The sequence below is a fragment of the Lepidothrix coronata genome, unplaced genomic scaffold, assembly GCF_001604755.1.
Source record: "Lepidothrix coronata isolate B3197 unplaced genomic scaffold, Lepidothrix_coronata-1.0 Scaffold19, whole genome shotgun sequence".
Lineage (NCBI taxonomy): Eukaryota > Metazoa > Chordata > Aves > Passeriformes > Pipridae > Lepidothrix > Lepidothrix coronata.
Window position 1 is genome coordinate 2018751 of NW_016690199.1, and position 23243 is coordinate 2041993.

General features: G+C 42.7%; 2 long non-coding RNA genes across 2 annotated transcripts; one reads left to right on the top strand and one right to left on the bottom strand.

Moving 5' to 3' along the window:
• Positions 1-11053: 11053 nt before the first annotated feature.
• On the bottom strand, positions 11054-13331 carry LOC108493750. The gene is made up of 3 exons (XR_001873595.1): positions 13230-13331; positions 12246-12404; positions 11054-11191 (listed from the first exon to the last, which is right to left on the bottom strand). It is a non-coding gene; the product is annotated as an uncharacterized LOC108493750 (long non-coding RNA).
• On the top strand, positions 12350-15558 carry LOC108493753. The gene is made up of 3 exons (XR_001873599.1): positions 12350-12519; positions 14331-14446; positions 15366-15558. It is a non-coding gene; the product is annotated as an uncharacterized LOC108493753 (long non-coding RNA).
• Positions 15559-23243: the final 7685 nt, after the last annotated feature.

Consider the following 23243-nt stretch of genomic DNA (forward strand, 5'->3'; position numbering starts at 1 on the left):
CAGATGAATATGATTATTGATTTCAATGTCAACCTTCTTTTTCTAAAGGGTTAGGAAAGCCACCAGGAGACATAACTTATTACAGTTGAAAAGTTGCAGAAATTTTGCTTTCAAAGGAAACTAATCTGGAATCTCTAATATATTGTGTTCTATTTTTTTTACTTTCATCATCTCTCATTTTGTTCTCAGATCTAGTTAGCCTTAACTATGACTCAATGTGAAATAAGTATAGCAAAGAGAAATGCTGTTATTTAAAATATCTACCAAGTCTTCATTTCATATTATATTTTAATTATATTTACATATTTATTTTTATCATTGATTTTACATGACTGCAAAAGCAAATCTTAGCAATTCATACTTAAAATATGCACTTGGGATGTTAGTATCTTGAAACAAACAAATTCGTGGCAGGAAATGATATAATTTTGCTTATAAAATTATTTGTACCTGGTAAACATTGGAATATTAGCATGGAAAATTTAGCGGGGAAAATTTAGGATGAAATCCTGACTTGGTCATAGCCAATAAGAATCAATGAAAAAATAATGGATGATTAAACAGTAGAAGAAAACCAGAAAGGTAATATTTTGTCATCGCTAAGAGGAGAAATTTGACATCTTAGTGCAAATTTGGAAGTTTTTCAGCAAAATATATCAATGCTGGATAAGAATAATACAGATTTTTCTACCCTTGTGGTTCAGTTTTTAGAAGAGTGAAAATTTGCAGCACAATTGTGATGAAAAATTTACTTCTTCTGGAGTAACCAATAGTGCAGGGACTGCATCACTTCCGTGGGATGGCCCTGCACTGCCTTGTTGAGACAGACACTTGAAGTGCAGGTTCACAGCTATTACTTAGTCTCCTCACTTAGACTGGCACATGGGATATTAATGCCTAAGTAGCATTGTGGCCTAGGCTTGTTTTCCATGTGTCAAGCGAGTCCTTTTACCATTGGATGAGGCTGTTGTGGCCTGCAGCTTCTCTTTCAAGCTTTTCATTAGACATCCGTTCTGGCGCACAGCAAAAATATTTAAATATAACCTCTTAGGAATTCTATGGAAAACACATACTTTCTCCCAGAGGAGAATAAATGTAAAAGATAGATTTAGAACTCTGTGTGAGGCTGCAAAATCTTCCTCATATACGTGATGTGGAATGGTATACTCTCTATTCCCTGAGCAATCTGTTCTAGTGGAAGGTGTCCCTGCCCGTGGCAGGGGAGTTGGAACTTTAAGGTCCCTTCCAACCCAAACCAGTCTGCGATTCTTTTCAAAATTAACATTTCTAGGTTATACATTCATTTTGGGCACACTGGTTAGCGATCATGTGATCTGAAAAACGGTGATGACATCTTAAGGTGGTGCTTTATTTGCAAGTTTTCTGAGACCCTGCTGGGTCAAAGCGCATGCAGCTGTCCTTCCCAGCTGCGTGTGTGACTCCTGGATGGAGCAAGAAACAGCTGTGATATCAGTGCCCTGCAGCAGCATGGTTTCCCTACATGATGCAGCAAGATGTTGGCTAATACCTGGAGCTGAGGGAGGCTACAGCACATGTCCCTGCTCTTGGTCTTGGTCGAAGGCTGTCAATTCCTGCATTAGGAGTCCTCCGTGTGCTAAAGGATGGGTGCAGCTTTGTCTCTCTAGCTGCATCACAAGGCCCTCTGGGATCTGTGGACTGACATCCCAGTGCCCTCCCTTGTCCTTGTCCTTGTCCTTGCAAAAGCACCTTGCTTTGCCACAGCAAGGCAACAGACACACGTGGAGCCTTGGAAAGAGTACGAGGGCAAGGTGTCCTTTGCCACAGCAGTGCTGCAGGGCAGTGCAGACTGTGGTATGTGCTAATAACTGGGGTTTGTTATTGGTGCCCGGGGCAGAGATTTCACAGAGTTGCACACTTGGCTGGTGGTGGGCCCGGGATGACAGGAGAGGACCCAAGGGGTGGAGCACACACTCACGTAGGCAGCAAAGCCCCTGGGTGCAAACAAGCTTTCTGTGCACGGCCACTTACCTGCAAGGTCTGTGGTACTGCAGAGGAGAGGAAGCTCCGAGCAGCTACTGGTGCTGCTCAGAAACAGTCAGTGAGCTACTCAGACTGTGAGATGATGGTCAGCACGTTCTGTTTGCCCTTCTACGGACTCACAGGCTCCTTGAGGGACTAGCCCCATGGGACTGCTTTCTCACAGTGAAATAGCGAGCAACAAGTGACTGCTTTTGTCACATCATTTTCCTTGGACAAAAGGCAGCTCCAAACCAGACATGGTCTCAGTTACTTCTGTCTGCACCTAGAACGTGCTGTTTGGCTCACTCCTCAGGAGTCACCTGGATAAAACCTAATGGTCCTAGTAAGCCCATGGTTTGAAACACTGTGATCACCAGCCAAAACCTCGGCCATGGCTTTGGATCTAAGTTTTCTGTGGCAATCTAACAACAACCTTGAACTTTTCAGAAAAGATTGAGAAATACCTTGAAGATCAGATCCTTCAGTCAGCAGAGTCTTTTCCAGGGCTGCCTTCTCAGGGGTGTCTGCTTCTTCTGAAGTAATGTGTTTCTAACACAGAGAACCCATGCTTGTTTCAGCATGTAAGCAAGACCTGGCAGCCTTTCACACAGGACAGTGAGTCATCCTTGAGCAGGAGAGAGTGAGTCAGAAAGGGCAGTTGACAAGCTTTATTTATCACTCTCCTGTTATTTGGCTCAGGAGAATTTTACCCTGAAAAACCCACCCCTGTTAATGACAGGCAGAGCTCAGACTTGTATCATATGACTGCTGGCTTTTTTGTCCCATAGGCTTTGGACGCAGTTTCATATCAGGAAATCAAGGCAGTTGGCCATTTCCGTGAATTTTTATTTTAAAAGGGGTTCTGAACATACCAGCTATATTGGAATAACTCGCCTGAACTAGGGTTACCCTAAAGAGAACAAACTTAAATGCCTCTGAGTGATGAAAAGAGCCTGGGGGGGTTCTCTGCAAGGGCGTTTATAGAGTTCCCATTTACTTTCTTCTCTTGAGGCTGCTTTGCTCACAGCCTAATTGAATGCTACTAGCACAGCTCAGTGTCTTGACTGTCTTTTGATTATGGTTCTGCCACTCACAGGCTCCATATAGGGTGTGTCAGGCTTTCCAGTGTAAGTATCTGTTTACAGAAGTTATATGGTTCTGTTGTAGAAATACATGCCAAGCAGAAAGTTGGCAGGAAACATCACAACTCAGAAATGGAAAAAGAGACAGAGAAAAGTAAAAAAAAAGATCTGCCTGATGATTAATTAAGGAAACTCTGCCCTTTGGGCTTTCAGGCTTTGCAGCTGGAAGAGAGGTAGCAGTGTAGCAAGGATTTGGGGTGACCATGATGTGTAGTTGGGTGTCTGGAGGTATGGGAAGGAGCAAAGTGAGCTCAAGTCCATTCTACTTGTGTTGCAGGTGGCTTTGGAGTAGGAACACGTGAAGACAGCACCCATTGTGCTCAGCAAGTTCTCTGTGAGCTGGCATGGCAGGACCTGGAGGTCTTGCAAGTTCCTTGTCCTTGGTTTCTCTGGTTCAGTCCTGTTCTTCTTGTCCTGTTGGGGGCCAGTGCCTGATACATATGGAATCCAAGACAGGCTGAGTCTGCCCATTTTCTGTGCAGAAGAGACAGGCCAAACCCAGCATTTCATCAGCAAAATAAAAGAGTTTGCCCAGTTTTGCTTGGAATCATACAGACATTTTAGTAGTGTTAAGATCCAGTGAGACCAGTGAACTAACACTTCTACACGTGGTGAGGAATGTGTCTCTTTGTTACTTCTAGCCAAGTGGGCTCTCACTGGGTGCTGCAGTGGTGAAAGATGCCATTGTGTTTCCTGATCCCACCAGTGTTTCCTCTCTGCCTGAGGGGAAAATATTTTTTAGTCCATTTATTTAGTTCCCCTCTCAGATAGACAAAGCACTCCACGAATCTTTGACAGAGGTCTAAAGATGCTCATTATTGTGGCTTGTCTCCCTCATCCTCTCAAAGCCAAAGCTGCACATACCAACCAACCAACCAACCAACCAACCAACCATCCTTCCATTCAAGAAGGACCAGTAGCAGCTCCTTACACAGACAGCAGCACCATCACCTCACTTGCTCCTCATCTGATGACGGGTGTGTTTCTTGTGATACCTTTTTACCTGGGGGAAAGAGCAGCAGTCAAACTGGAAACAGCACCAGGCAGTGATTTGCAGTAGGAAGAGAGGTTGTCAGTCTGGATTTCCTTAAAACTTGGATTTCCTTTCTGGATTTTCCTGCTTCCAAATGCTGGTGATATGTGTTCCTGCTCTGGCTGGGACTAAGACCTTCATCTTGTAAACAAACTGCACTGGAAGCACCACGTACCAGTTACAGCTCCTGTGGCTCAGACTAAACTGTAAATGTTTGCAGTGAAATTTTTACAGCTTGAAGCAGAGAAACCAAACTGCAATTTGCAGAATTTCAAGATGTTCTTTCCATAATTCTTCTTCCATGTGAAAGAGAGCATACTGAGGTTAAATGAACAGGCTCCAAATATGCTGTCACCTGTCATAGCCTTTCTATTTGAAGAGACACTGCTAATATAAACTTAGTGTATTTCTCCCTGTTTCTTTACAGAAGGATAAACAGAGTCTTTTTCCCTTTCCTTGAATACAGCAGAAACAAACACAAGGAAGTAGTTTCTGGACACACATTCCCGTGTCTGCTGGTCCTGATAAGGTCTGACCTCAAAGGGGTTCCCCTCTATGTGGCTCCTTGCTTTTCTCTGTCCTGTATAAAGCCAACACAAGTACATCAGCCATGACCATATCTGGTCAAGCAGGGAAGTCCCTGACTTTGTGAAGGAAATGGAAACTACATCTTTGAGAGACAGTTTGCATTGTTCATCTCCCTTTACTACATTAGAAGAGGATAGTTATTCTTTCTACTGAACCTGGTAGAGTATGCATGATGTGTTTGTGACTGTAATGGGATGTGTGGGGATTGTGGATTAAAGCCTTGCCCCAAGACTGTTATTAGCATTTTTCAGTGTAATAATGAAGAGACGACGGTGCATCATCTAATTTAAGTGTTTCAGCAAGTCATCTCAAGACAGTGCTCAAATCTCGCCACTGATTGGATTGGGAGACACAGTACTGCAGACCTGGATAGGCAGGGGACTGCCCCACCCATTGCTCCTTTGTACTCATAAGCTATAAGAGCTCCAACATCTGAAGTGCTGTGATGGATGGATACCTGCGTTTTAGAAGGAGGAAGGTGAGATGTGGAAGAGGGTTTTGCTCTGCACAGAGAGGAGCAGCTCAGATGCTATGAGACTGTGTGATGGCCAGGAGCAGAGGGAAGGCCAGCACATGGTAGGCACCTGCTACAGATCACCTGGCCAAAAAGACAAAATAGATGAAGCCTTCTCTAGAAAAGTGGAAGAAGTGTCACTGTTTCAAGCTCTGGCTTTAATAAGATATACTGCATGACCTGAAATCTGCTGGGCAGAAAACACAGAGGGACAGAAGCAATCTAGATTTCTGGAGTGGATCAGGGATGATTTCTTGACATTGGTGCTGGCCAGGCTGATTGATTTGCTGCTTAAAAACAAGGAAGGAATAGCTGGGGTTTTGATTGTCAGTGGAAGCCTAGGAGAGACCAAGAAGTGGTATAATTTAAGATCATGAGAAAACAGAGAAAGGTGAGTAGCAGAACAATGTCCCTGGGTTCAGAAGAGCAGACTTTGGCTTGCTCAGGGAACTAGCAAGCAGCTTCTCATGGGATATTGCTGTGAAGAGTAAAGGGACATGTAGGGTTACATGACCTTCAAGGACCATCTCCTCAAAGCCCAAGGATGATCCATACTGTCATGCAGGAGGTTAAGCAGCCAGTGCATAAGACCAGCTTGGGTGTACAGAGAATTACTGACTGAACTCACACATAAAAAGAAAATGTGTAATAAAAGGAAGCAGGGACAGGCAAGCAAGGAGCAGTGCAGAACTACACAGGCAGGCAAGAATGGGATTAAGAAAGCCAAAGCTGGGCTTGAGCTGATAGCTGGTGATGATGGGAAGAGCAACAGGAAGGGCTTCTGGGTCCACTGTTGAATAGGGCTGATCTAATCACAGAATCATAGAATCAGCTGGGTTGGAAGGGACCTCCGAGATCCTCAAGTCCAACCCTTGATCCACTTAGTGCCACATCCAGTCTCATCTTAAAAACCTCCAGGGATGGAAAATCCACCACTTCCCTGGGCAGCCCATTCCAATGTCTGATTGCCCTTTCTGAAAAGAATTTCTTCCTAATATCTAACCTAAACCTCCCCTGGCACAGCTTAAGACCATACAATTTTCTGATTTCAACTTCTTTCCTCCTGCCTCAGTTTACAGGATAGCTTATGTTGATATGAAGAATGATCAAAAGAGAATTTAAAATAAAATCCCCACCACTAAGTAACTGTATAATATTCAGGAATAGGCAGGAATATTTTCCAGTATCATTCACAAGGACATTAAATGGTGTTTTGTCCCCAGTATTGACCTCTTGGGAGCTCCGTTAGTGACTGTGCCAGGTGAACTTGTGAATACTGCAGAATATTGAAGCACAGAAGCCAGTTCCTGATATGGAACCCCTGGCAAGACTTACAAAACCTGTCACGAGAATTGTTTTCTTTGTTCCCATTGAGGGTGGATTGTGATACTTGCTCTCAGACAGCTGCGCTGAATTGTCCTAAGTCAAGAAAAAAATCCTTAAACTTGACTAGTGAAAAGATCCCAAAGGAATACTAAGTAAGTTTGCCGATGACCCTAAACTGGGAGGAGCTGTCGACTCCCTGGAGGGCAGAGAGCCCCGCAGGCACTGAAGTGTTACACAGCATCCAAAGGAGGGACGCGAGGAAGGGGAAGGGTCTGCAGGAGAAGCCGTGTGAGGAGCAGCTGAGGGCACTTGGTCTGTTCAGCCTGGGGAACAGGAGACTGAGGGGAGACCTCACAGGGGTCTTTGACATCCTTGTTGCCAAATCCTCTGAAATTGTTGGGATAAATAAAACTCTAACTACGTGTTTTTAGTGTTAGAAAGCAAGGCATTACTTTTATTCAGAGCACTGGGGTGTGTGTGGCTGACCAAAATCCTGCCTCCATATGGACACCACTTTTTCACCTATTTATACATTTTTGACAGACAAAAGAAATTAATGTTCATTGGTCCTTAATTACATAATTCTCTTTCATTAGTTAGTATCCTACCTCTTACTGGTTATTAATTTCTTGCTTTCTATGCTAATTAAGTCCACACTTTTAGTCTTTTTAGTATCTTTTTCCCCTGTAGGAACTTTGCAGCATGTATACTGAATTCTTTGTTAATTCTTTTCTTTATGACATAAACACCTTCCTTCCTTCCTTCTTTTCCTTCCTTCCTCTCTCTCTTCTTCTCTCTCTTCTCTCTTTTTCTTTTTCTTTTTCTTTTTCTTCCTTTCTCTCTTTTTTCTCTCTTTCTCTTTTTCTTTCTCTTTCTTTTTCTTCTTTCTTTCTCTTCTTGCTTTCTCTCTTTCTATTTCTCTGTTTCTCACTTTCTCTGTTTCTCTTCTTTCTCTTTTTCTCTGTTTCTTGCTGATATGGTTTGAAGCTGGCTCCCTGCCAAGTCTCCAAACCTTACCACAAGAATCCCCCCCCCCAAACCTCAGGGAGAAGAGGGAGATAAAACAACCAAGAAAACCCGAAATGAGAGAGAGACAGCTAAAGCAATATATATAAATATATTTACACTTATATTACAGTTATATACAATTGAAATATATATACAATTTCACAAGGAAAAGGGAAGGGGGGAGGGAAAAGGAACAAAACCAAAATAAAATATATATATATATCCTGATTAGTAGCCCAATATCTAGCAACTAAAAGAATTGGCTAAAAACTATCTTACTACTCTCCTTGGGACAACAGAAAGTCGCTCTGGAACGATCGCCAGCAACCTCCGTCTCCCAAGGTCGACAAGGGCTTACCAGCACCTCCAAGGCTTACCTGCACCTCCAAGCCGCCAGAAGGAAAGAAAGCAAAGGCCTTCCCTCCTTTCTTCTTATAGTCTGTCTTACAAAAAAAAAATCTTCCTTCTTCCTTCTTCCTTCTTCTTTCTTCTTTCTTCTTTCTTCTTTCTTCTTTCTTCTTTCTTCTTTCTTCTTTCTTCTTTCTTCTTTCTTCTTTCTTCACTCTTCTTTCTTCTTTCTTCTTTCTTCTTTCCTCTGCCTCCTCTGCCTCCCCTGGGTGTTGCAGGCTGCTTTTATAGTGGACCGGGCGGGACCCCTTTGTGACACCAGAGCTCTCTGAGCCACTAGCGAGGTCACAGTGGCTTTCCCCGATGCATCACAAAGGGGGTTCCGCGGGTGCTCCCGCAGGAGCCGCTCCCGCCACCGGGCTGGATCCCTGACACGGGCCTAGCTCTGCCAATAAAGCACAGCAAGCTCCCATCAGATGAGGGTGTCAATGGTCCCCCTGTGCGCCGGCAGCGACTTGCTCAGGGTGTGCCCGGGCCCGCGTCTCTGCTCGCCCGGGCTTTCCCTGGCTCGGGAGAGCCCCCTGGACCCCACTCGGGAGTGCTCCGCTGGGGATCAGACCTCTCACAACCGGGGCCCTATGCCAGGAGTGCATCCCTTGGGATCCAGACGGCTCCAAAGCTTTGTCCTTGCTTCACCTGTGCCAAGAGTGACACGCGGGACTGGTTTCTGCCAGTTCAGCATATGCAGAGCTGAACTTCCAGTGCCCTTTCTGTTCAAAGCCTTCTGGAGGCAAAAAGGGGGATGGGGTGAGGGGGAATGTCAGTAAATGGGAGCTTAAGTATTAAAGAAAAGAAAGGACCAGAAAAAGACAGCTTCAAATATGAGATAAGTAACAACAACAACACAAGGCGTTACCAATTTTGGAACTTTTTCAATGAAAACATGGAACACTAACTTATATAATCTTATAGGAAATAGCCTTAAGTTTTAAATAAACAAGTGACTGTTCAATACTAACATATACAATCTTAGAAGAACTAATCTTCCATTTTAAATAAATCTGCAGTCAAACCTGTCGATAGGCAACAAAAGGAGCATGTGCTTGAAGGCTCCCTTTGGGACATCGCTCACACTGCTGTGCTTTCCCAGATGAAGGACACACAGAAGTCTGAGGTTCTCAGCATTTAATTTGCCTCAGCCTTTACAGACAGAGTTTGCTCTCAGGCATCCATGTCTAATGGCAGTTTGGAAAAGGGAGGTACTACCCAGAGCTGAAGAGGGTGATGCTGGGATCACTTAAGTAAACTGGAAATGTACAAATCCATGGGACTAGATGGGATGAAGCCAGGCTAGGCAAAAGGAAGAAAACTCTCAATAGTGAGGATTGTCAGGCACTAGAGCAAGTTGCCCAGAAACTGTCTGCAGTTTCTATTCTTGGAGGCTTTCAAAAGCCAGCTAAATGAGGCCTTGAGAAACTTTCTGTTTCGTTAAGCAGAAGATTGCATGAGATTCCTGCAGAACTCCTTTCCAACTTATTTTTTTCTATGATTCCCAATAAGCAACTGAACGTAAACTTAAGATCCCCTGGAAATGTGCCTTAAATTGTGCAACGTTGAATGTAGCATGTCGTAAATGCCATACAGATCCCACATCACCCATGAGACATGGGAATCTAAAGGAGAGGGCAGTGGTGGTCCAGGGACTGGAGCTGCTAGAGAGGTCTCTAAACTGTGGTTGTGAGGATTAGCAGGGTTTAAACAGTGTTTTCTGCTGCTCCACTCCAATCAGTCACCCTTTAGGTGTGCTGTAGGTGCTCCAGGACTTCCTGTACTGAACCTCCTAGTGCTCACTCAGTGCTTTGGTGTCACACTCTCCAAGGACTTCACGAGCCCCAACAGATCACTCACAGATACGACTCTAACAGATCTCTCTAACAAGAGTCCTGTATGGGCTGAGACCTTCCTGAAGACTCACTTAACATCAACATGATCAACTGTGGCAGCTCACAACGGATCTGTTCCTGTTTCATGCTGCTGGCAGAGCTTACACTAGCAGTAGAGTGCAGTGAAGTTCTTGCCCCCTAGGAGTTACCAGCAGACAAGATCTCTGAAACACACCCCAAGCAGACCTGGGTTTTCTTGTTATGTTTTTACCTTGTCCCTGAGTGGCTGCTGCTTCAGATGTTGCACAGCTGCTGGTTCAGCAGGTTCATACACACAGAAAGGCTACTGTAACCACTTCAGGTTTAATTTAAGTTTAATCAGTGTTCTGGACATGTGAACATTTTTTATTTCAACACTGTTTCAGAAAAGTTTTGTTGGAGGCTCCTGAATCCTCTGGAGACTTCTGGTTGGAAGCACAAGCAGATTTTTCCTGGCCTGTAGCAGCAGACCGTGTATCTGGACAAGCAAGACACTCCATCCCCTGCTGACTGAGTACATGGAGCCACAAATGTCCTGGAGCAAAACCCAGAAAACTTCTGAAGCTTCTCTGTGAATGATGAAATCCTGGGGAGTAAAACCCTACAAGAACCAAGCTTAACTTTGCAGTAAGGATGTAACTTTGAACAGGACAAAGTTGCACATACCTATTAGCAATGAAAGAGACAATTTAGATCATCTCTTTCAACAGTAGCCCTTCTGCTTGATGTTGAGTCTGAACTATTGTCTGATGATGGTCCAAATATGAGTCCCATGTATAACCTTTCAGAAGTTGTATGACTCTGGAAAGGTGAGAAACCCTGCTGAGAGTATGTCTGCATTAAAATAATGGGGTTTCTGTGCAATTCTTCCAATCAGGCCTCAATTGCTGTGCTAATGCCCCTTGGCATGAGTAGAATTAACATAAAATCATAGAACTATATTATTTTTTTAGTTTTATACTTCCTTTCCACAGTCAGAAACACCTGAGTGTTGTGACTAGAGTACCACACAAGAGGGGACATTCTGTTCAAAGAAGGCAAAACTGATGTACAACACTGAGCAGAGAGTTGTAGCAAAGCAGGGAAGTCATGTAAAAATCCAGGATTCTAGCTTTAATATCAAGAGTAATTTACTGCTTAAGTGGTCTTACATGTAATACAATAAGCCCTGCAAGATAAGAATTATTTCAGGTTGTTGTTTTTTTTTAATTGGAAAACATCACTGAAAGATTCCTTTCAAAATAAACATTACTGTTCCCAGGAGAGCAAAACAGATGAATTGGCTCTGAGTTCTTGATTTCTCCATAATCTAATTTAAAACAGAACAAAGAAAAAAGGAATCAGTGGAATAGCAACCTCATAGAGCAGAAGAACATAATTCAAGTGTTAAGAGGACATTTACAAACACCATTATTAATGCCAAAACATTGGTTTATCTTTTCAGTGAGTTCTAGATGTCAGTCTTTGTCAGTTATGTTGAAGGTCAGAAACTTGTCCATATATTGTATATTGATAAAATACTTCTCTGTGGTTTCACGTTCTCATCTGAGGTATCATCCAAGCCAAACTCATCCTTGATGAATTAATATCAATGGAGTCACATGCCAGGGGTGCAGCCCTTTCAGTACTCATCAGTCTAGTATCAAATGGGTATTTAATTGGTCCAGTTTGCAGAACTGACCCCTGGCTCTCACTCAAGCCACCCTCTGCGACACAACATGGGTATTATGGACCTGTTGCATCCTTTTTTCCCCTCACTGTTCCAAGTACCCACAGACCTTCCCACTCAAACTGGTGAGATACATTCAGGTAAAATATGCCACTTGGCTTAGCCCAAATCTTTTTGTCATGCTTCTGCTTCTCAGTCAGATCAGCCATTTGTATGTTTTAGTTCACTTGTGATGTCCATAAACCTCCTCTGGGGGTGCAGGGCATGGCTGAAACCCTCAGTTGGGGCCCTGTGAGGGGGCACTGCTGAAGAGACCCTGTGGCCGCAAGGGAGGGAGAGAGAGAAGAGTCCATATGGGTGCTGGTAATCTTGGCTGGGACCTTCACAGCTCTGAGAATGTCGGCAGATGTTGGATATGGAGCACTGCTACTCACAGTGTACTTGCAAGTGGGTCCCAACTCCTCAGTGTCACCATCTTGGAGGGACAGAGAGGAGCCCCATGGCTTCTGAAGTCACATGTGCTTTTTGCCTTTTGGGGGAAGACAAGGACCTTGGCTGGAAACAGCCAGCACAAGACAGCCAGTGGAAGGTACTTTCAGTGAACACCACGAAGTTATTTTGGTCTCGCACTATGCACTACCTTTGCTATTTATCCCTGAGTGTCTTTTCTAGCACTGTGTTTATTTATACTCACACAACTATAGCCCCCTCAGTGACAATGTCAGTAATTCTCAAGGCAGTGGCATTTGTAGTGGTGAGCAAAAGGCAGGAGCTGGTCCCCATCAGTGGCAGGGTGTCCAGTGACGAAGGCAGTATGTCACAGACAACTTAGGAATTCTTGGCTTTCTCTCACCTAGAAAAGGAATGGAAAGAGGGAGATGGAGCTCAAAAAGGCAAGATGCAAAGGCATCCCCATAGAGGCTTAGGGGTTTTGCCAAGAGAATTAAAAATGTTTTACAAGGAATCAAGTAGGTTTATAGGAAATCTGGAGATCTATGTATGCCAAGGGCTTCTCATCCTTCCAAGGCAAAGTTGTTAGCACGGCACTTTTTAAAGTTACTTCCTGAGATATCCCAGCTCAACTCACTCAATTCATGCTCTAGTGATGGTATTGCAGATTGGCAAAAGGGAAATTCATTGTGTCCAAAACCTTGTCATTTTACTTGCTTTAGGAATGAAGTGATTCTGTGAGAGAGCAGATTCAACATACTCAGCTATTATTTACATCAAAGAAATGAACTGGTTCTTTTGATGACCTTGGAAAAATGCAACTTGATTTGTTTGAGCAGGGCATTTTAAAGGTTTTTAAAAATCCTATTTGATAGTATTATGCAATAATCAAGGCACACACAGCATCTGGACCTGCATGTTCTGTTGGCAAGTGTGCCTGCCTGTTCAGAGGGGCACAAATTTCCTGGCACTGATGAGAGTGATACCTCAGGGCTTTTTGAGGATTAAGCCTTGATTCCCTGTGCTGACATTCTCCATAAAGGTCAGTTAGCATTTCCCATGTTCGCTGTCAAACTCACTGACACTGAGCCCCTCTCTTTCGCTAAAGATGATTCAGGCCTTGGAATATGCCCTTGACTAAGGAGCTATTTTAGTTTCAGAACTAGCTGTTTCTCTGGTGCAAACGGGTGTAGCTCTTATTTAAGTCAAAGGAGGGGAGTTTGACAACCTTAGCTGCTTTGCCAGTATATCTGTTTTGGCAAATCCTCCTAGCAGAAGCACAGCTTATATCCACAATAGAGTGCTTTGAGTGGTAGGTCTGATTCCTGCTCCCTGCGTGAAGGGATGCAGAGAGGAAGAGGCTGCTTGGCTGACGTAACAGTGCCAGTACAAGGCTCTATCTGTCATGACTATGGGTGTTTCTCTTGCAATCATGATGGAAAACGCTAGTCTGGCAAATCCTTTGAGTGTGGGCCAGGCCTGAGGACCTGGCTGTATATTTAGATGTCCCCTACCGTCATTTTCAGTCTGTGTGCTGAAAGATCTGTGGGCTTCTCTGTTTGGCATTACCTCCTTGATGTGAGGTCTCTTAAACCACCCTCTCCCTTCTCTTGCTGCCCTCTGTGCCTTCCCAGTGTGCAAGCTGCAGTGCTGTCAGTCATAGCTTTTCCTTGTAAAACCTGCACCTTCCTCCCAGGCAGGTCTGTCCTCCCTACAGTGCTAATGCTCCTGACAGCTCAACAGCAATCCCTGTCCTGCCAGCTCCACTCCATGCCACCTGCGTGGATGAAGCCTCTCCTTCAGCCCCCAGGCCTGCCAAACCTGTACTTTGCTTGTGTCTTGGATCAAGTCACATTCATCATCTCCCTTCCCTCATGGCCAAAGAAATCTCTGCCTTTGTCCATGTCTCTATGTAACGATACAGGAGAGCAAACCAAAAAAGAGTAGGGTACTTTAATTAACCATATCTCCATTGTATAGCTGGATAACTTCAGGTCAGCAATATCTGGTGGGTAGCCCAAGGTCATAAAGACAGTCTGTGTCAGAACCTGCATTTATATCCAGCTTTCCTGAATCCAAGACCCTTATTTTAGTCATTAGAGCACCTATAACAGCTCTCTGCTACACTTTTCCCTGCATGTATTAATGAATATTTCCCCTTCAATATTTAACACTTTCAGTCATGAACTCTTTATTGTATACTCAGATGCAGTCTGACAAATCCATGTTTTCCCTTTACTAAAGCAATGGAAGCATATACTTCTGATGAAATTTGGCTTCTTCAGCTAAAGGGCCAGCAAAGTTTTTTCTGTTGCTGCATTTTCCTTAGTTCTTGAAACCAGCGCTGAGACAAGTCCACTTGTGTGACATCTGCTGATAAACTGGGATCATGAATATAAAATCCAGACTTCTTACATCAGTCTGAACATACCAGACATTCTCTAGGTCAGTATTTGGAAAATGCTATCACAGGCAGCTTATGGGGCAGGAGTGGATTTCATACATATGACTTATACTCTAGTTTTAGCATAGGAATATCTGAAGCATGTATCAGTGACTCGTTTGTTAAAATATTGAATCTTGAACCAAGGAAATTATCTTGCTGACTGTGTTTCTGTACTTTCTAGTATGTGTCATGGAAAAAATTGGCTATCATGCCAGACTGCCCCCGAGGAAGGTCATATTCCTTTAGCACCTGTTGATTAACACAATACCTTACTTTTAATTATTAAGCATGATTGAAGCCTCTGTGGGTATTTCCAATAGTTGCTGGAATGCTGAGATAGTGGATATTTACCTGTTCTGGCCTGCTGGGCTGGAAGAACCCAGAAGGAGTCATTTGTTTACATTAAGATTCCCATTCTGATGAAGTCTGCCCGAGAAGACTCCACAGCTGGAGGGTGCTATATCTGCTGATCCAGATCAGCGCTGTGCTGCTCTTCCAGACCTCCTCAGGGCTGGCTAGTTTTTGTCATTTCGGTCTCTCAGGACCTTTTCTAGTAAAGAGATAATGCAAAGCCTCTGACACCCAGGAGGAAGTGTCAGCTCGGTGGGATTAGGTGACAGTGATGAGCCAAAGTGGCAGTGTTGTGGATGGTGGGAGACTCTGACGGGTTGTGGTCCTGTGGCAAATCACAGGTTGAAAACAAAGTATGAGCTACCCAGTGGAATTATATGGAATTAGATGACATCTCCCTAGCCTGGCTTTCTCTCCAAGACCCCGTAGTGCAGAGGCAGCTGTCCCATGGATCATGGTGCAGGAGGGCGGTCAGGCAGAAGGAAAGGGGACGTGGTGTGTTACCATGGGTACATGCGCTATGAGCTCACCTGTGAAGGAGTCTGGACGAAAAGGTCTCACCTTCAGGTCACAGGATTTGATGGATTGGATTGGGCTGATGAAGATATGCAAGGGACCCAGAGTAAGCCATGGCCTTCTGGATGCTACATATCAGCATCCTCCCCCGTGTCAGCAAAGAAGAGCTCTGTTGACGTGGAGAATACGTGTCTGAAGCCAGTTACATCAGCTCTGTCCCAGCTCCAGGCATGTTGTAGCAGAAATGCAGGATTTCAGCAATGCTGTTCAAGGTTCATGGGCTTTTCAAGAGAATTGTCAATGCAGACCAGTACTGTTTGCACTGCAACTGAGTGAAAAATGTTGTGGAGGGAACATAAATCAGCAGGTTAGGATTTTATTTTTGGGCTGAAAATAGAACATTTCTGCCTTGTGATTTCCCAGCTTAAACTTTATGTGGACATTGCTCAATTTTTTTTTCATTATTGCTATAATTTAATTGTGGGATTTAGTCTTTGGAAACAACCAAACAAACTGAAAACAAAACACATCAACCATCCAGTTCTGTTATTCAAAAGAAAATTTGTTAGCAGGATATGTGCACTTATTAAATTAGAATGCTTATTAGTTGCTCATTTACTCCTTCAACTATGAGAGGAAGCTTTCTCTTTCTCTTGTCTTCCAACCTGCTCCTGTCTGGGAAAGCTGATAATATCTTGCTTTTAAACTGCAATTTCTCCTCCTGTTTTTAGGAGACTTGATGGTTGCAAATGAAAAGTGACCACAGAGGGAGTGGCTAAAGTGTCACTGTTGAATAGGCTGATGATTATTAGTCATGGTATATATTGGGAAAGGCTCTTCATAATTTTATATGCCATAAAAATAATTTGTTTTTGCTCTGAGTTCACTAAACTGCTGTTTCAGCTGGATATTTGTTGCAGCTTGCTGCATTACAAAATCCTTGGTCATCTGGATAGTATTTCTGTAGCAGGGGTGAGAAGTCATGGTAGCAGCTCTAAAGCTTTATTAGGAAGAAAGTTCTATGCTTACTGTTTAGTATGGGATAGACTAGGAAGGGAAGATAGTTTGTTAGAAATGCCAACACCGTAATTTTATCCTTTTTTTGGACATCTTTTCTACTTACGTAATTTATAAAGCCCCTTTCAGTAGGGGCTTTATGTAAAATATCATAGGCAAAAAATGTATGGGAACATCCTCTTCTAGCTCTCCCTTCCAAAGGAAAACCTGGAGTAGTTAAGCTTTACATTTTCTGAAATGCTGCATGCATGTGGCTGTGGAATTGAACATGCTTAGAGCTCTCTGAAATACTTCTCATGCTGCTATAAATATACATACTTTACTAACAACTTGCATTATTGGCAGCATTGTTGTCTACTGTACTCATTTCAAAAATAATGGTTTTGTGTAATTCTCAGCAATATGATACAAACATAACCCCTGTAATGAAAAACTGGTTCAAAAAGGGACTGAAGACCTCATTGTTCGGTCGAATACATAATCTGCTGACTGCTCTGTTCAATTTGGGCTTCAGACTGTAAACTCCTGGGTCAGGTTTTTTATAATCTTGGTGTGAGCCGACTGATTGAAGCACAGACAATGGAAGGGCAAGCCAAAGGCTCCAGATCTTACTGGCATATTGTTATATCAGATTCCCACTTCTAATTTACTGGGAAAAAATACGTGTTTAACTCATAAGATGGGGAAGAAGAACTCAAAAACTGTGATTTTAATGGGGACAGGTGGTAGTCTGAATCTCTAGCACCTGGAAACAGAGAGCCAAGAGATGTGAACCAACTGATCCTCCCAGGGTAGTGCTAATTTCCAGACCTGCCCCTCACTCAGACCATCAGTGCTGCAGCTCCCAATTCCCAACTAAGGAAGGTGACCTGTAAAATACAGAAGAGAGAGATGATCCCAGCCCTTTCTGAGTAACACAGAGATGGGCATGGCCATGGTGACAACATTCCCCCTTTGTGCTACTGATGTGGCCTTTTTTCTGAAGAAATGGCAAGGTTTACTGCTTTGGGGATGGATCCTGTTTTGCTTGTGGAGGTTTAAGAAACTTCCTACCTTGTGGTGAGAGTGGGGAAGGAAAGCTGTGGCTTGCACTGCACTAGAATTTTTCTCTTAAAATATTTTATAATTAAAAAAAAATTACGCGTTCGCTGAGATCTAAACGGATTATAAATGTCTCATTTTGAAAACAGTGGCAGATTTTACCCTTTTGATAATTCCACAGAAAATATTTAAATTAAGTGATTTTCTTTTTTTTATTTCCTTTTTTCTTTTTTTTTTTTTTTTGTAATTTAGGCTGACTCAAATTATCGGTATGAAACAGCTTGATTTAGTCCAAGCTTTTTTTATGGCTGACCTCTGAAAAATGTTATTTGTCTAATTTATTCAACTAATTCAAGCTAGGAAATCTGCCAAATTCTTGAAAATTCTCCAGTGACAGGAAATTATTATCCTGTGACTTCTCTAAGTCTAATGGTGTTTCTATTTAGCCTGCTCATAGCTTTGGTAGTGGACAACAACTTGTAATATTGACTGATGGTTTCTTTGCCACTGGGTTAACTTTGGCATATTTGAGGTACTGGGACTCTCCTGTCAGAAGAGCAGGCAGTGACACACAGATCATTCAAAGGACAATTCTTTGATGTCTTTTACAACCCAAACAGGAGAGAACTGGCCTCACCCACAGGCCAGCCTGTATTTATCCAAGCTGCTTGCTCCATCATAACTTTCCCCGGTGCTAACGGGCTGTGTGAAAGAGGACACCATGTTCCTTACCCTGCTTCCAGCCTCTCCTCCACGCTGGCAAAAGCAGAGGCTTGAGTGTGGCTGCAGCGATATTCTCTCTTTCTCTGCAGGTTTCAGGTTGAAGGGGGCCCCTGATGGGCAAAGGACTCGTGACATTAAAAATTACACACTTTTGAGTCTGTGTTGACACACAGACATTTCATGCTCTTAAATAACACTTGACTGGCATGTTCTTTTTTGATGCCAGCTCACTCATTCTGATCATGGCACATTTCTGCCTATGAAATGACAATAAAGAGAGTTTGGACTATTGATACTACCTGTTGACAGCAGGATTTTTCATGTCCTGCTCTCATATAGCTAGTGAACTCCTGTTTAAGTGGATGTCTTTTCTCCTAATCCTATTTGTAACTTGTCAGGTATAATTTGTAAATGCTCAACACTATCTTAGGCACTTTACATAGTTTATAGCTTTATTTTTTTATTGCATTGAATTTACTTTGTTGCAAAGCAGATAATCAACTACTGTACAGCTGCTTTTCCAAACTTATTCTTCAAAACTAAAGGAGACTCATATTTACTTTTTGGCATGCTTCTACAGGTTCCAACTCACTGCTGTGAATTTCTGGCTCGTAGTTCCAAATCTGGGAAAACAATAGAAACTATCAGTAAGATGTATGGTTTGCTTCTGCATTTGAGTGTGCAGGTCCATCCAGTGTAATGTCCCTGTTTTTTTCCCTTGCACATCAATATCAACATTTATTGAAAGCTTCATTTTCAGGCTATATAGAAAAAGTATTTGTACCAAAGTATCCACTCATCAAGTTTGCACACAAAAATGGCACCTGTAACCAGGCATTTCCTCACTTCAGTTCAATTTTTGCTTAAACAGGCAGTTGGATGATTGGAGAATGGTTCTCTGATGGTGATGAATCCATTAATGTTTGAATGAACAACTCTCAGAATATGAGAACTGCACACAAGTGGAGTTACATTTTCACAGGAATTGCCTGTAAGCATTGCCTGTGCTTGCTTGCATCCCTAAGTGATGGAGGCCTGCAGTTACTCAGTGCAGCATATAACCAATATTTCATTAAAAAGGGCTTCATCTTAAACAACTTCCTGAACAGATTATTTTGTTTTAGAACGGTCTGATTAGCATTGCTACTTACCTACAGAAAGATTTGCCCTTGTGAAGTGATCCTGCCTGAGAGAAGCTGTAAAACAGCTGTAAAAAGTGCTGAATGACATGAAAGAGGTCATGATGGTGTGATGGGGTCAACCCTTCACCACTACCACAAGAACTCAAGATTGCCAACTGAAATGTTTAGGCCATTTTTAAACTTTTTCACTTGCCACCCAGCTAAAGTGTGATACACCTCAAACCATCAGATGTGGATCTTGAAAGCATACACAGATCAAAACCTGATTAAACAGATAAAAAGTCTGCTAGCAGGTATGAGCCTTCAGCTAGTGAATCCTTAAGTTGCAGGTTGCTCGAAGCTAGGAGGCCACATCTATTTTTACCTTGCTTACATCCTTCTTAAAAGCACTCACTGATAAGTCATGCATCTTTGAGTGGTGTGTTGGCAGGAGGAGATGTTCAGAGCAAAAGAGCTGCTCACAGCTTCCAGCTGATGAGATACTTCTGCAAGTGGTGGTGGCTTCTGTATCTTTGTGCTCAATATCCTTGGATTTTCCCTCTGCTAATTTCTTGGCAGATTTTCTAAGTAATAGTATTTGTGCTTTCTGCTGTCCTCCTGTACCAAGAATTGTACCAGGCACAGATTCTGGGAAGCTAACTGGGAAAGCCATGGGGTCTCTGCCACTTACTCAGGGGTCGAGGCTCGGCTGTGAAGTGCTGTCTCTGGACAGCACTGATGTGATTTAATAGGTGCCAAAACCTTTTCTTCTCAGAATGTTTCCTCAGAAGCTTTTTCAATTACCACTTACTGATGAACGTCATGAAAACAATGTAAGGAAATAATTAGAAAAGACGCAGACAAAAAAAAAAAAAAAAAAAAAAAAAAAAAAAAAAAGGGAAAACACATGGAAAATCAGCCTAGTCTTTGGGAGCATTGCAGCTCCTCGACGATTTCATTTCCTTGGGTGCCCCCTCGTGTCCATCACTAGCGTAGCCAAACGCGTTTGGACTGACCAAAAAAAAAAAGTATTCACTTGCTATCACCTTATAAGGTTAATTCATTTCAAAAACTTTTGTCCCCCCCTCTATTTAGTACGCCTATGACTTCATCTCTAAAGAATCCATGTGCAAATTTTCAGGTTGAATGCGTAGTTTATGCCTTATCATGGACAGTCCAAAACCAAAGAAGGATTCCTCTGCTTGTCTTTTGCCCCAAGTTATGTGCACTTTCAAACTTCTCGAGAGACTTCATCGACACTCCTAGGGATGATTTTAAGAGGAGCAATTCCAGCTGAAATGCCAGAGAGCTGAGGATGCTCACAGCAGCTGATCAAATCAAGGAGTTAAACTTTGTGCCTCTAATTGAAAGTATTTCCCACATGGGCTGGTGTGTTCAGATGCTCAGAAGGTTGAATTATGACCAAAAAGCCAGAGAGTCTCTGGCATTTCTGTCACATGAAATTTAAGTATCTGCTTTAAATCATATAGTCATAGAAGAGGATCCATCTCTTGTGGAAGTACAGTAACGTGTCATGAGCTTGCTCTAGTATGTTCCCTGCTGTGCTGCTTAGATTTGTGGAAGCAGAGTAGGATTCCCTCACAATCCAGTCTGGATTTGTACAGCAGATTTGCATTCTTTCCACTGTCAGAAGAGCAGTAGAAAAAATATTCTGATTATCAAGCCAATGAGAACAGTTCCTTTCTTTGAAACCTCAACAACTGAATGCCAAAAATGCACACACATAGGTGGGTTATATTCAGGGTTCTTGAAGGCACAGCAGGAAGGAAATTGGTCAGTCTGGGCTAACAGACATCCTGCTCACCACTTTTTGGCACGCTTAGGAGTGAAAGTAAGAGGTATTAATTATGACAGTATGTGAAATGGAAAACAGGTCCTTTCATCCTCTTAACTAAAAGGGCAAAATAATGCAGGGAATGGAGCTTTCAGAAGAAAATTTTAAATGATCAGGTCTTAGGCTTCAGCCAATTTACTGAAAGGTTATTCTTTGGTAGCCTACGTGAACTGAGTTCATAGAATCATAAAATCGCAGAATGGTTTGGGTTGGAAGGGACCTTAAAGATAATCCAGTTCCAAACCCCATTCCATGGGCAGGAACACTTTCCACTAGATCAGGTTGCTCCAAGCCCCATCCAACCTGGCCGTGAACATGTCCAGGAATGGGGCATCCACAACTTCTCTGGGCAACCTCTGCCAGTGGTTCACCATCCTCTGAGTAAAGAATTTCTTCCTAATATCTAATCTAAACCTACTTTTTTTTTAGTTTGAAGCCCTTCCCCCTTTGTCCTGTCACAATATGCTCTCGTAAATAGTCTCGCTCCATCTTTCTTGTAGGTTCCCCTCAGTTCTGGGTTATTCATTCAGTAGATTCAATGTTATTGGTCAAAAAAAGTTTAGTTAACTCTCTTGCAAGCAAAAAGGGTAAAGAACTTATAGAGGTGAAAAATAACTTACATTTTCTCTGCTAGAAAATGGTCCTACAGAAATATCTAAGGGGTATTGTATATGAAAGGACTGAAGTCTTCGGGACTGGAAATCCATTTTCTTTGACAGCACTAACCTCAAATTATAAGAAGATAAAAATTAAAACACACGTTGTCCTTCGTTATGACATTAAATGAGCTTTTCTTTTAGACAGCAGCTTTACATTATGCTCTCACGAGGGCCCTCTGCCGCTCACATTCAAAGTGAAACACTCCGAAACAGCACTAGTACTTTTCAAACGGATGTAAAACTTGAGTCCTTGTGGATCAGCACTACATTAGTTTCTATCTAAATAAGGTAAGAAAAAACTTTTTAACGGAAAAGTATTTTAAAACTGCTTGCTGCAGGATTTCTTGTGTTTGTGCTGGCCTCTGTCAGAGGCTATCAGCAATTGTATATTTTCCCCTGATATTATCTACAAGGTGTGTAATTTTGGGAGATCATGTTTGGCTACTGTGGCACTCATTACCTCACCAGCAGCAGCAGGAACTTCGGGAAGGAAACAAACTCCAGAAGCAGAAGGAATCTGAAGAAAACCAAAGTTCTTATTTTCACAAATACATCCCTGAGACAAGAATAAAAAGAAAGAAGACAAACTTTCTTTTATATAATGCCATTTTATATAGTGGCATAGTCTCCATTACAATAATGCTATTTTCTTTTTGCAAAAGCCCAGAACCTGCAAATTTTTAGGCATATGACATAATTTCCAGCCTATGAGATAATCAGCTTTCTGGACAGAACAATATAGCTTTAGTACGTGCCCCTAAATGTGCAAGTCATTTTGTGCCATGTGTCTGGTGAGTTCACGGACATCTGTACCTGATACCTGGCTGCACCCGAGTCATTTGGTGGAAGACAGGTACTGACAGTAGTGAGTTTGTAAGAAGGTGAAAGTTTCTGCTTCTGCATTAATTGTGTATTTCAAAAGCTGACAGATGGAAGTCTGTGCAAACATCCAGCTACAGTAGCTATTCTGCTCAGCTTCCTTCCCATCTGTGTTATGGTGCTAATTTACTACATGTGGGTTGAGTGCTAAAGTGAGCAATAACTTGGATGAAAACTGAGTTCTTTGATTCAGGAACTAATACAAATTAGGACACCAACCTGTTGGAGCAAGTCCAGAGGAGGGTAACCAAGATGATGAGAGGGAGGGAGAACCTCTCCTGTGAGGAAAACGTTGGGAGAAATGCGGTTGTTCAGCCTGGAAAACAGACAGCTTTGAGGTGACCTAACTGTGGCCTTCCAGTACCTGAAGGGAGCCTACAGGAAAGATGGAGAGGGACTTTTACAAGTGTCCCTACAAGTGACAGGACAAGGGGTAATGGCTTCAAACTGAAAAAAAAGTAGGTTTAGATTAGACATTAGGAAAAAATTCTTTACTGTGAATGTGGTGAGACACTGCAATAGCTTGCCCAGAGAAGTCGTGGATGCCCTATCTCAGAAAGTGTCCAAAGCCAGGCTGGATCTAGTGTAAGGTGTCCCTGCCCATGGCCGGGGTGTTGGAACTAGGTGGTCTTTC